At 33.3% G+C, this 14,486-nt stretch overlaps 1 pseudogene; it reads right to left on the reverse strand.

Annotated features, from left to right (window-relative positions):
• Positions 1 to 3,845: 3,845 nt before the first annotated feature.
• Positions 3,846 to 14,486, reverse strand: part of LOC129927699 (dynein axonemal heavy chain 6-like) — an 81,146-nt pseudogene continuing 70,505 nt past the window's right edge.

Genomic DNA, 14,486 nt, shown 5'->3' on the forward strand with positions numbered 1-14,486 from the left:
TCTGCCATGTTACACGCTTCATGTAATGCCCTCGAGGGGACAACTCTAGAATAGTTCTGCCATGTTACACGCTTCATGTAATGCACTCGAGGGGACAACTCTAGAATAGTTCTGCCATGTTACACGCTACATGTAATGCCCTCGAGGGGACACCTCTAGAATAGTTCTGCCATGTTACACGCTACATGTAATGCCCTCGAGTGGACAACTCTAGAATGTTCTGCCATGTTACACGCTTCATGTAATGCCCTCGAGGGGACAACTCTAGAATAGTTCTGCCATGTTACACGCTACATGTAATGCCCTCGAGGGGACACCTCTAGAATAGTTCTGCCATGTTACACGCTACATGTAATGCCCTCGAGTGGACAACTCTAGAATGTTCTGCCATGTTACACGCTTCATGTAATGCCCTCGAGGGGACAACTCTAGAATAATTCTGCCATGTTACACGCTACATGTAATGCCCTCGAGGGGACAACTCTAGAATGTTCTGCCATGTTACACGCTTCATGTAATGCCCTCGAGGGGACAACTCTAGAATAGTTCTGCCATGTTACACGCTACATGTAATGCCCTCGAGGGGACAACTCCAGAATAGTTCTGCCATGTTACACGCTACATGTAATGCTCTCGATGGGATAACTCTAGAATGTTCTGCCATGTTACACGCTTCATGTAATGCCCTCGAGGGGACAACTCTAGAATAGTTCTGCCATGTTACACGCTACATGTAATGCCCTCGAGGGGACAACTCTAGAATTTTCTGCCATGTTAGACGCTTCATGTAATGCCCTCGAGGGGACAACTCTAGAATAGTTCTGCCATGTTACACGCTACATGCTATGCCCTCGAGGTGACACCTCTAGAATAGTTCTGCCATGTTACACGCTACAAACGGTTCGAGATGTGTAAAGAGAAGACAAATCCGTAACAGTGCAAGTGTTATTTCACAACGAGGATGTCTACATACATACAACATACATAGCTATTGCAGGTGAACAAAATCAATGGGCAAACTGCCTTTACGTTTTCCTACTTAAGTCAGGTACCCATTTTGAGATGGCTGGACTCAGGGGCGTCCTAAAAATAAAAAAAATTCAAATAGTCTACCATTCTTTTCTGGTATTTGAACCTGGGACCTCGATTCGAAAGTCAAGCCTATGACCGTTCGGCTGTCACATCCTCCCCTCCCCTCTTCCAAAGAGCAGAGTAATATGTTTCAAGAGTTGATATTTCGCTTTCAAAACTTAATATAATTAAAAGAGGCCAATACGAGATGCGCATGTTACATTTTAGCAGGTCTATATTCTATTTCTTGGTCTACAATTCTAGAATAATTAGAAATCTACTTGATTAGTAGTAGGTGGGACTTAACTATTGTAGCCTAAGTAAAGTAAAAAAAATAAAAATAAAGTTCCCTTTTAGATCTTGCAATCTATTGAGCAGATGATGTAAAGGTAATCTGTTTCTCTGGCCCATGGTTAACAATTAGGGTGTCATGTGGGCAGCACAACAACCAACTGAAATGACTTTTCCCCAACTATTGTCAGGTACTTCTATAAGAGTTGGGCGGAATCAGGCTAAATAGTAGTAAAGCATTCAAACTTTATTATAGCGGTAAAATATTTCCACTTTATAATAGCAAGTGCTTGAATACTTTATATTATGTCTTTGGCAGCATACACATAGCTTCAGAAAGAATGGTCAATTTCAATTGGAGAAACAGAGGAGTGATTTTTAATTCCATATTTATAGTCAATATTTTATAACTATTTAATCTACTGTGCACCTTTTATATTAGTAGAATATGTAACTAAACATGAACAGAATTAACTACAACATTAAATTGTCTGCTTGTATGTTTATATATTCAATAATAGCTGTAAATAGAAAATTGTTAAGTATTTAAAGACCAGTAGTTCTTCAGTTACAAAAAATATTCCTTACATATTTAGTTTAAAATTTGTGCTCTGTGTATTATTGCTTCTTAAGTTTTTACCATTTACCTGCACCTGTACCAACTGTATTTGGTTATACTATTATTTATATGAATGTAGAATGACTTATTTAAAGAATCACGACACATAACCTATGATAAAAGCAGCACTAAGCTACCAAGGTTATTGAGAGAAGAGTAAAAAAGTAAAGTTCTCCTTTCAGACCTTGCAATCTATAGGACAGATGACCTTTATATCATATATGTGGCCTATATATGTGGCCCACGGTTAACAAGGGTGTCATGTGGCCAGCACTATGACTAATCTCCTTTACTTTCACCAACTAATGTCAGGTACCCATTAGAGTTGGGTGGACTCAAGAGGTGCCCAAAGATACTGAAATAAAAAATCACAGAGAAGAAAATATGAAGAAATATAGACATGTCCCTTGTAGAACTCAAACCACTAAACTGACATGGCACCATTGTCTCGCCGTGACCAGGTATCATTCTAACACTCTCTGTCCCGCACTCCAAAAAAAAAAAAAAAAAGCATTTGCATACAGATAACTTTTTTGAAGTGCTAGTAATTAGATTAATGACACAAATGAGCTACCTTAGTGCTGCTATCATTATATGTTACAGTGTTACAGGTTATGTTTATTTATAATTTGTTTTAGCACTCAAAGCTTCAATGTTCATTAATGTTTTGCGAGAACCGTGATCACATTTAGACGACCACAGTAGATGTTGAGATGATATCTGTATACTACTAAATTGTTCGTCCAGTTTTGTTGTTAATCATTTTGACTAAGTCTACACTAGAAACTCTCTAGACTTAAAGACACATAGTGCAAGGAAATGGAACACAAAATGCATGCACACAGTTAAAATAACAACATAAACAGAAGAAGACATAAACCAGACTTGTCGATTTTTTAAATTTTAAAACTCAAAGTAAAAATAAAAGACTTAAGTATATAGGTAAGTGTTACTGAACTGTTCTAGGACTAAATATTAACCCATTTATGCCAAAGGTTGCAATGTGTTGAGTATTTTTCTGCATGAAATTCACATATGTTTTGTAGAAAAAATTTAAGAAACATGAATTGGAAGAGAACAAAAAAGCTGTATCCTCTTCCATTTTTGAGTTATGAGTTGCTCCAAAATTAGAGCTCTAAGCAATCCACTACAACAATAAATAAAAGTATTACCTGCTGCTGAGTGTGATTTCACAAATAAGGTAACATATTATTCATAACAAAATGTTTTGTTTTTATAACATTGCGCACACTGTGCTTTTCCTGTTTGACATTCAGGTTATCATAACATGATTCATTGTTGTGCTGTTGAGAATGTCTTTCTTTTCCGCCTAGGTCAGAAGGCTGGCCATGGTTCTTTAAACAATAACATGCAATAAGTCACCAACTCCAGAAGATCCACAAGCTTCTTATAATGTGTTTTATGTAAATGCCATTTATTTTGAGAAACAAGTTCAAAACATAACAATGAAGAACTTGATTATCATTTCCAAGGAATGATGCCTAATATTTTCATCAATGTTTTTATCAGCTCTGTCTACATCTCCAATGAAATGCTTTTAGACTCTAATATATTAGATGTCATGATTAGATCTACGATCTAAATCTAGATCATTAGAGATGATATCTAGACTAGATCTGGAACTATGTCTAAGACTTTATGTCTATATAATGAATATAATCTACTCTAGATCTAGGCTCAAGAGTGTTACCGATGCCGTGGATCCGCTACAAACGTAGACCGTAGGTCTATTCTATACTAAGACTAAGAATCTAGCCTAGATCTAGACTATATGGTAGTTATCAATCTAGATCTAGTCAATCTAAATTTTAAATCATACTAAAACTAATTTCTACTAATGAACTTACAAAAAAAAAAAAAAGTCACGTTGGTGTTTCAGCTAACTGACGGTACCAACCTGGTACCAACCCGCCACTCCCTCACTCTCGCGTTCTTCATTTCTAGACATCTAATTGCTATTTAGAACCAATCAACGTATAGATCTGGGCACATTGTGTTCACCCCACCTTTTCTGTTTCCCCTCTCTCCCCACAGGCGGGCTTAGCGTGACCTCCTTGACCGCTTGTAAGCTAGTCTAGAGAGGAGAAAAAAAAAAGGATACGAAAATGCGTAACGCGACGGGTTAAAAGCGTATTTGCGTACTGACGGTCATTTTTGGGAGATTTTGCGTAACGAATGCGCATTTTGCGTAACGGTAGGATGGTCTGTTAGAGCATGGAATGAGTTGCCTGAGCTAGCCAGGAAAACCAGTGACTTGGCAGAATTTAGGTCATTGGTTAATATGCATGACTAGATTGACTAGGGACACGCGTAGGACATAATCATTTTCTTTTTGAAGTAACATCTGTATTTTATAAGATCAAATAATGTGGCTCTTTCTACTTTCTTGAGCACAACATATGGCAATTTGTCAATGCGATACTTCTAACTATACCTGTTGCTTCATTGAACTGGGCAAAACCAAAAGTGAAATGCTAGTGAAAAAGGTATTAAACACAAAATAGTATTATCCAATAAACTGCAGAACAAGAATCGCACTGACATTGTAATCTTCATAATTATTATCTGGGCATTTTTACAAATATTGCTGAGACCAGAAAAAGAAAAATAGACTCCTAGACTGGTTAAACCAGACCAACTTGAAGCTAAAATGAATGGTCTTATACAAATAAATTGTTTGCACCCATGACAATCATGTTAATGTACCATGGATAATTTAATCAAGGCTGAAATATAATAGATCTATATTTTACTTGAATTAAATTTTCTGTATTGAGTTCATTAAGTTCTTTTATGGGAGGTCACAGATTAGAAAATTTGCATTTTCAGTGTCATACAAGTTTGAAACTATGGTTACAAAGCGATCAGGTCTCATTGCAACACTTAAACATTATGTGCTTCTGTTCTTCATCCCCAGAGAGATTCTACAGGTTTAAAAGGAATAGCTATTATTAGTGATACTGGATTTGCCTGGATACTGGAACATACAAAATTAGAAGCCTATAATTAATCCAACAATCATAACTTTTCACAGCATCAGTATTACAGAAATAATACATGAAAAAATTTTTTAGTACTTGACATAAGTTCAGAAAAGTTATTTTCATTAACCTTCATAGGTTTCAAAAATGTTCAGAAAATGTTCATTACTTTTTTACAAGGCTGCAGAACACCAATCTCTGCAATGCTGTGATAGTAAGGGGTATTCCATGAAAGCTTATTTGAATAAAAAAAAGCACATTCCCGTGGTGGACTAGAACAGTAGGATATAAATAAGTACCAAGGGGGTCGGTGTTCCAATAATGGATCACTTGGCATAAATGGGTTATTGCCAAAACATACAAGAGGAAGTAGATATGCATACAAATAACAACAACATGAATACTAAAAAACAGTCAAAGTCTATGTGAAAGTACTTTAACATACAGAATGAACTCCACAGTTCTGAATACTACAATGTTTGAATTTAAAAAAAAAAAATTTTTTGTAGGACTTGTATAACAAAAAATGACTTTCAATGTTTAGAACACAATGTGGCATCAAATTTATGTTTTGAACACAATATGGTGTTACAATGTAAGTGATAATACACAATATTAAAAAAGTCAAATGTTTAAAAAAAAACAACTATAATAACACTGTAAAACTTTTAAAATACAACACTTGTAAATGCAATTTAAAAAATGTCAAAAAGATAAACTCATATTTGCTAAAGCTTTAACCACAAGAGCATTACCCAACAATCAACATTACATTGGCATCATTAAGAAATGGCATCAGTTAGTAGAACTGTGCTTTACCTATCAAATTATTAATATCAAGAGTTTTTCATTAGGATATTTGCCAGTTCCATAGTACTTACATTCTATAAAAAATCTCTCCAGCCAGAAATGACCTCTGGTGAGGGTTTACTGACAGCTGTCCATATTTTAACCTTGAACTTGATGATGACGACCAGACTACATGAAACTATTCAGGGCCTAAGACTTGACTCAGTCAGTTAAAGGCTTTTGTTTTTGCTGCGCATCATGAGACTAAAGTAGATGTGAGTGAAAAATTCAACAAGTTGTACACAAACACCTGTGTATTCATTATAGTTGTGCTTCTTTTAGAAGTGGACTGACCCTTCTCCTTGTCACCTTGTTTTCTGCTCCAATGCTTGTACACACTGGAGAGGCCACTTGGGAGTCACACACATTGATGCTGGTTGAAGGACAGAGCTGAAATAGTCAACCAATAATGAATTGTTTGCTAAACATTTTCTATTCATCATCAATAGCATTGTACAAGTTTGTAATTCAAATAAATTTATTATAGTTAACTCTTTCAGTCAGTAAATAGAGATTGTAGCATTAAGTAAATTGGGAATGTTTTCATTAAATCAATAAGTAATAATTACCTTCAATCAAAAAGGAATGTTCATAATAAGAAAACAAAACTTATTTTAGAAGACCTGTCTTCTTTGATTTGTTTTACATGTTTTCAAAAAGAGTAAAAAAAAAATAAGTTCCATTGTTTTTTTTAATCTAGCACTCATTAGCTAAATAAGAGAAAAACAATCACTCTATAAGTTGTATAAAGGAGGTATTGTCTTTTTAAAAAAGTATTTTTAATGTTTTTATTTTAAATTTGTTTGGCTTAAAATTCTCAGAAATACTTTATTTTTCTTTATTCTTTTCATTCTATGTTTAGGTTTTATATATTTAAAACAAACAACTTTTAATTTATGTCCCAATAAACAAATGTAACCTTGGTGACATGAATGCTAAACAACTACTCACACAATGTCCCCAACAAGGAGTTAAGAGTTAGACGCTGGCTTGGTGATGACATAGGCTGCCCATCATGGAGTAGCCTTCAGACCTGAAATATATATAAACTGAACTTACAAACAATGTCTAAAAGTCCTCTGACTTAATAATTCTCTTTTTGTTGAAAAAAAAAGACAGTTGATAATGATTGCTTTGACACTTAGTCAGATTCTACTTTCATGTGTGATGTATGTGGCAAGAATGCCTCTCAAGAATAGGGCATAATAACCACCGCAAGAACTGCTCCTAAAGATGAGCCAAAATCAATTTATGACTGAAGGCAGCCAACGAAGAAAAAGATGAAATTTGTAACCAATATCATATTTTAAGCTCTGATTTGATCAAAATTATTAACAGAAGTATTTTGGTCTTTAACTCATTGTTTCTGATTTTGTTATCCATCATTGTAGTTCTCAGCAAAAACACATTTCAATTAGAATAATACATTAAAAAAAAGAAAAATGAAACAAATTCGAACCTTGTCTAGTTCATGAGCTTAGGGGATATTTTTTTTTTTTTTACAAAAGAGATTTAACATCTTATCTTCTTATCTTAACATTAACAACCATCAGGGTTGGAAAGAGACCGAGCTAGTTTCAGAGTCATTTTGTTGAAGTCCACTACTTGTGGAGGACATGGCACAAGATAAAACAGTTTTTTACATGAAAAGAAGGTAGTGAAAGAACAGGACTAAATTTAAAGACTTTAAATAAAAGCATTAATAAATGTTAATTTATGGGTATGATGCTAAATAATTCTGGACATATTTTTGTTTTTGTTATTAAATAATTTGGTCTTCATTATTTTTTTGTTCTAAAAAAATTCATGCCTTCCACTAGATCAGCCAAACCTACTCAAATACTTAGATCCACAATGATAGAGGCCCATATCTTACTCCATAGGCTAGGTCCTACAAGTGCTTCTTCTTCCCTAGTGCCAGTAGAGAATGGAATGGCTTGAATCAGCCAGTAAGGGAAACCCAACCACTTAGCAGAGTTTAAGTCACAGATTAACATAAATGACTAGAAATGTGATGAATGTAATTATCTTCTTTTTTGAGATAACATCTGTAATCTATACAATATGATGTAAATCACTACAGTCTGTAAATGTCAAGCAGAGATTAAGAGTATTACTAAATAAGAAGGTTAATTAACTTAGGACATTTTATGAGTCTAAGAGACAGTCTCTGGATTTATCCTAAGTTAATCAACTTGACATACTTTTAGATCAATTATTTCAGACCTTTGAAAGCTTTTAAATTGATCCGATTCTTTTTTATTTTCTTGTCTATGTGTTGATTCTTTTAGCAATCTTTAAATCTGATGACAATAATTTATAATTATTAATTTGATATTTACCTGTGTTTAACTGTTGTGGTCAGCTTTATGTCCAGAATAACTTGAATCATATACCTCTAGGTTGTTCACTGACTGGGTTCTGTAGATAGCAAATGGTACTTGCCTACCTGTCGACATAAGTCTTCGTACAGGTGACCATACATCTGGTACTTCCTGACAGTAGCTTTCTTCACTAGAATCTGGGGATAAAAAGTTCAGGGATTTTATAAAATATATTCAGGCATGACAGATAACAGCCATGGACCTAGAGTTGTTGTTTTTTAAATTTGAATCAGAAAATTTCCTAATCTCAGGATTCCCTTTGAGTATTTTTTTGTTGAAGAAATTAAAGACGGATCATTATGTTGATCAAATGTCACCTACATCAGTAACAGGTTAAATAGCTAGCTAGGGAAACTGTAGGCATAGTTAGTCAAATTAATGAAACATCGATATAAATGATTTGCATAACCACAAGGACGGAAGAATTGATGATGCGCGGTGGTTAAGTGCATAAGCACTAGGGTCCTGGGTTTGAATCCCAGTGAAGACTGGGAGTTAGAATTTCGGGCACTCATGAGTCCACACAACTCTGATGGGTACCTGACTTCAGTTAGGAAAAGTAGAGGCGGTTGGTGCTGGTCACATGACATCCTGCTCTTTAACCATCATCTGCCCTATAGATCACAAGGTCTAAAAGGGGGGAACAATAAATAAGTCATCACATCTCCAGTAGAACAACCGGTATTATTGCATGCTAAGAGAGCAATCGATTGTTAGGTATTATTGCATGCTAAGAGAGCAATCTATTATGTTAGGTATTATTGCATGCTAAGAGAGCAATCTATTATGTTAGGTATTATTGCATGCTAAGAGAGCAATCTATTATGTTAGGTATTATTGCATGCTAAGAGAGCAATCTACTGTTAGGTATTATTACATGCTAAGAGAGCAATCTACTGTTAGGTATTATTACATGCTAAGAGAGCAATCTACTGTTAGGTATTATTGCATGCTAAGAGAGTAATCTACTGTTAGGTATTATTGCATGCTAAGAGAGCAATCTACTGTTAGGTATTATTGCATGCTAAGAGAGCAATCTACTGTTAGGTATTATTGCATGCCAAGAGAGCAATCTATTATGTTAGGTATTGCATGATAAAAACTAAGACACTACTATATAAAGCTAAACAATAAAGCATCACAAGAACTAAAAGACTATCATGTAATACTAGGAACTATGGAACGATAGGATCACTAACAATATTAGAAACAGAAAGGCCTACTAAGAATTAAAAGGATGGCCTAGGATAAAGGAATATGGAAATCCATTGCTGGTGGCCCATACTTCAATAGGGGTGATGGACTGTAAGTAAAGTAAGTACTAAGAATTAAAAGGATGGCCTAGGATAAAGGAATATGGAAATCCATTGCTGGTGGCCCATACTTCAATAGGGGTGATGGACTGTAAGTAAAGTAAGTACTAAGAATTAAAAACTACCATTTTTACTTGGAACTAATAATATTAGTACGTACTGTAAACATATTGGGATTCGCTCTTTCAATATCCAGTTTGTCAATCAATCGATCCAGGACAGCCTCAGCAAGTTCATAAGTAATATCATCATTAGACATCCCACCATCAGCTGCTACGATTCTCGGTTGAACATCAAGTATTGTAGCTAGATAAAAATTTGTTTTACTCCTTTAGTTCTGCATGAACAAAAATTTTTGTCTTAAATTCCAAACAACCCACCCTTTTTTTGTTGATTTATTTGAATGAGAAGAATCAATTGATTTATTAGTGCTGCTAACAAAACAGTAAGCTCAAGGTAATAGGTGAGCAAAACAGATATATAAAGCAAGAGTTTCGAACTGGTTTGAATGTTCTTCTTGAACATTATCAAATGTGGTTCTCCTGAGATCAACAAAAAGCAAGTTCTAAACGACCCACAATCTGAATCTTTTTAGAGAGAAAAGTGGCAAAGGAGTCTGTCCATAGAGCATAAGACTCACTGATAGCTACAATGTTGTAAGCTATAATAAAGCAGTGTAAAAAAGATTATATGCCAATTTATTATATGACAATGAATCATATTCTTAACTAAAGTATTTCAAAACAAAACCAGTGTAAGTGTATATAGCAGTAAATTGCGACTGTTTTTGTTTCTATACTAGCATTAGCAAAACAAACACAGTCTTACCAAGTAAAGCATTGGTTTCATTCAACTGAAAGGCTATGTTTGCATTCTCATGGAGCCCAAAGATTTCTGGCTCATCTATAAGTGGTAGAGATTCAATGTAAGCCTTGACAGTAGCCAATGTCTTGACAAGAGGTGGATAGTAAATACCTTCAAAAATAGATTAAATTTACAAAATTACCTTCCATGGCCCATTGTATTTAATACAAAACAATAACTTTTTTTCTCAAAGACATTCTTTCTTATGAGGCTGATGACTTTTGGTAAGCAATTACTTTGCTATTAATTACTAATGAATACTACATTTTAAACAAAAGAACAATTCCCTCTCCCCCATACCTGAAATAAATCAAGGTTAAGGGCATGTATAAATCTAGTCAGAATATATAAAATTCTAGATAGGTGATACAGATGCAGACATGGCAATATTTTAAAAAAGGGTAGCCTAGACTAGACTACTGGATCTAGATATTAATACAAGTAATCAAAGTTTCAAAGATGTCAAATGTTCTTGAAAAAGTTGAATGTATTTTTTGAACTCTTTGACCTCGAGACAAAATTTAATTGTAAGAAATTTATATTTTTAAAAATTATAATGGTCAAACAAGTTTCAAGTGCGGCCAATTAGCTAGTTATTCTTTTCCCAAAGTTATACTTAAACTGTTAAATTTGTTAGAGCTATTTTTGAGATCTGTGTCCATCCAAGTTTTTTTTTTTTTAACCCTTTTGCCAGCTGATAAAAGGAATAGTAAAATAAACAATGTATCACGAGCTAAAAAGTTCCTCACCCTGACAGACTAACTAAAACAGTCTTAATCAAATCTACTTTCACTATGTTAAATCTTTGCTCAAGTTGCATAGGATTCTGAAGTCAGATTAGAATGGATTTAATCTAATTTGTTATATCAATTTTGATTAGGCTCATACTTCAATTCTGTAACTGGTTATAATTTATGTATGTTTTTTGTTTGCATATTTTTGAAAAGGAATTTTTGCTTTGATCACTCCATGCAACTATTTTAAAGTGCATGTTACACCCCTCTCTATGACATTGATCTTAACAGCAATACAAACTTTTTGATCAGTTGTCAACACTTCTAAACCCTGCAGCTTCTCTACAATCAATAGAGATCTAAATAATGTTGATGTGCCATAAGCTATTGACTATACCAGCATCTTAATCTTTTACAAATTATTAGTAGAACATTATACAAACTTACTGATGAGAAATCAATTTTGAATATTTGTATTTTACATCAAAATATGTTGATAAGTGTTAAGGACAATGTGTGTATGTGTGTGTGTACTGAATGAAGTAATACTTGTACGAAGACGAAGATGCTACTTTCAAAGGTTAGATCACAGATATGGTGTATAAAAAGAAAAAAAGGAAACAGATCCTCAATTTATTTTAGTCCTAGTTTGAAACCTGCTAATAAACATCAACATCTGCCGCAAATAAATGAATAGGACTTCCTTTATAATGTACTTTATATTGAACATACAATTACCTGATTCCGAGTATTTATATTTTGGTTTTAAGGTTTCAGGTCTGAAAAAAAACTTTAAAATTGTCCTTAGACATCTTTGATCTTGGGCATCTGTGACTCGACCACCATAGGTAATCTGTGGTGATAAAAGAAGTTTTAAATCATTCAACTAATTGTGTATTATACTGTACAAAAAAATAATCATTCATAAATGTTAACCTAAAATTTGAAAATTAACGAATATAGATTAATGTATGAAGTCTTTTATGGATGTATGTAGTTTGAAAATTGTGGTGGTATTTTATTTTAAAATGTTAAAATGCACAATTGCATTTTAAGAAATGTGATAATAATTAAATGTGAGCCATCTGTGGTCTGATGACAAAATGATACTTTTCTCTCTTGACTCAATTTAGCCCACTTCTGTTACTCCTTTAATTCAGCTTGGTCTCAAAGCCTGATATTGCATGTCTAGCTGCTGAGCAAAATCCATATAGAATATATGATATAATGTGCACTGTTTTGTCATTTTCGCTCCACATGAAGTGGGCATACATGTCTGGTCAATTCCAAAATTATTAAATAAGTTGTCTCAAACTATTACAATAATTTCCTTTAAATTTTTTCTTTTTAATTACATGTTTATAACAAAGTCATGAAAAGTCAAGAGATAAATATTTTTGGCTTAGTGTTTTAGAAAGAAACTAAAATATTTATATCTCATGAGCAAATGACAATACACACAATACTCTACCTCTCCTGTTATATAGATCAGTGTCTCCCAAGGGATGTAACCATCTTTACAAAACATTTCCATGTTGAGCAATGCACACTCTCTATCACTATCACTAAAAGCGTACTAAAATAAAAATAGATACGACTTATTTATAAGAAAAACTGTATACATACATTTTGTTTTCTAAAAAGATAATATTTTGAAATGAATTACTTTAGGAAAGTGAAGAAATGATCATCCAGAGAGGACTAGTGACATTCAGAAACCCTATATAAAGAAAAAGAGAGAGTTGCAGAGTCAAGACAGTCTAGCACAGTGGAGTCCAGTACAAGATCAGAACAGTACAACAGTTATTCAATTAGAAATTTTGTGTTGCCAATAGTACACTATTTGGCATGTAATACATCAGACTCAATAAAGTACACTATTTGGCATGTAATACATCAGACTCAATAAAGTACACTATTTGGCATGTAATACATCAGACTTAATAAAGTACACTATTTGGCATGTAATACATCAGACTTAATAAAGTACACTATTTGGCATGTAATACATCAGACTTAATAAAGTACACTATTTGGCATGTAATACATCAGACTCAATAAAGTACACTATTTGGCATGTAATACATCAGACTTAATAAAGTACACTATTTGGCATGTAATACATCAGACTTAATAAAGTACACTATTTGGCATGTAATACATCAGACTCAATAAAGTACACTATTTGGCATGTAATACATCAGACTCAATAAAGTACACTATTTGGCATGTAATACATTAGACTCAATAAAGTATCACCCTATTTAGAATCTGAGTTGCCACATTCTCGCAATTGGTGGTAGCTGTTTTGATTTCAATCAAGAAACAAAGGAGAGAGACACAACAATATCATTATTGTTAACTGTGTTAAGTTCATTATGATTTATTAGTTGTTTAATTAACAGGTCCATATTGCTGCATGTTTTGATGCTGAACATTTTCTTTTTTAAAAAATAAAAGAAATATTTATACTTTATATGTTTGTTTGTTATATTTTTGTGTGTGTTGAGCATTTTTTTTTTTTATATTCATGAGCCACCAATTTTAGAACTTGCATTGCCAGGATGGTCTGTACTGAACAAAAACACAATTTTCTTCCCTAATTGCATTTTCTATTTTAAATTGAACAAATCTAGTCTACCATATATCACAGTAGCTACTCCCATAATACAGCCTCTCATTACTTTCAAACATTGATTATCTCTTTATCTCTTTCTCTTTTTTTTTTTCTACACAGCACAGGGAATACATTTTTCTAATACATAACTTCCTTTGCCAGTTGATTAATGTCTGCCAGGAATCTTTTATCCAAATAAGATTTAATAACAATATTATATAAGTAATCATCCAGCTTCAATTAATTCTGACTCTATACTGGTATAGTCTTTCACAATTGTTATAAGGAAAGGTCAAAAAATGTATTTTCAATATACCAGGTAGATGAATTTTCTCGAAAAAAAAAGGTTGTTAGACAATTATAAATGTTTAACAAAATGTCCTAGTAACCTAGAGAAAAGATTTATTTTTGAATATCCAGCACTAAATGAAATTTAATAATCTTAACACAGTCAGATGCCCCATGCCTAATTAGCATTAAGTAAGGCCAACTCTCGTCAAATTATTATTTTATATCAGCTTCATGTCATAATTAATTTAATGGGACAAGCCTTAATAAACAAGTTGATTCTTTTGGAATAAAAACAAACATTAAGTTCTAATAATAACAATAGAAACACTAAAAAAACAACAACATAATTCCTAAGCTTTTTCTTTATAGCCTCACTGTTTTTTTTTCCAGCTATTTTTTAACATAAATAACTTTTGATTTTTTAGATAACTTCATGACACATGTTGCTGAG

This window comes from Biomphalaria glabrata, chromosome 8 (genome assembly GCF_947242115.1).
Source record: "Biomphalaria glabrata chromosome 8, xgBioGlab47.1, whole genome shotgun sequence".
Taxonomy (NCBI): Eukaryota; Metazoa; Mollusca; class Gastropoda; family Planorbidae; genus Biomphalaria; species Biomphalaria glabrata.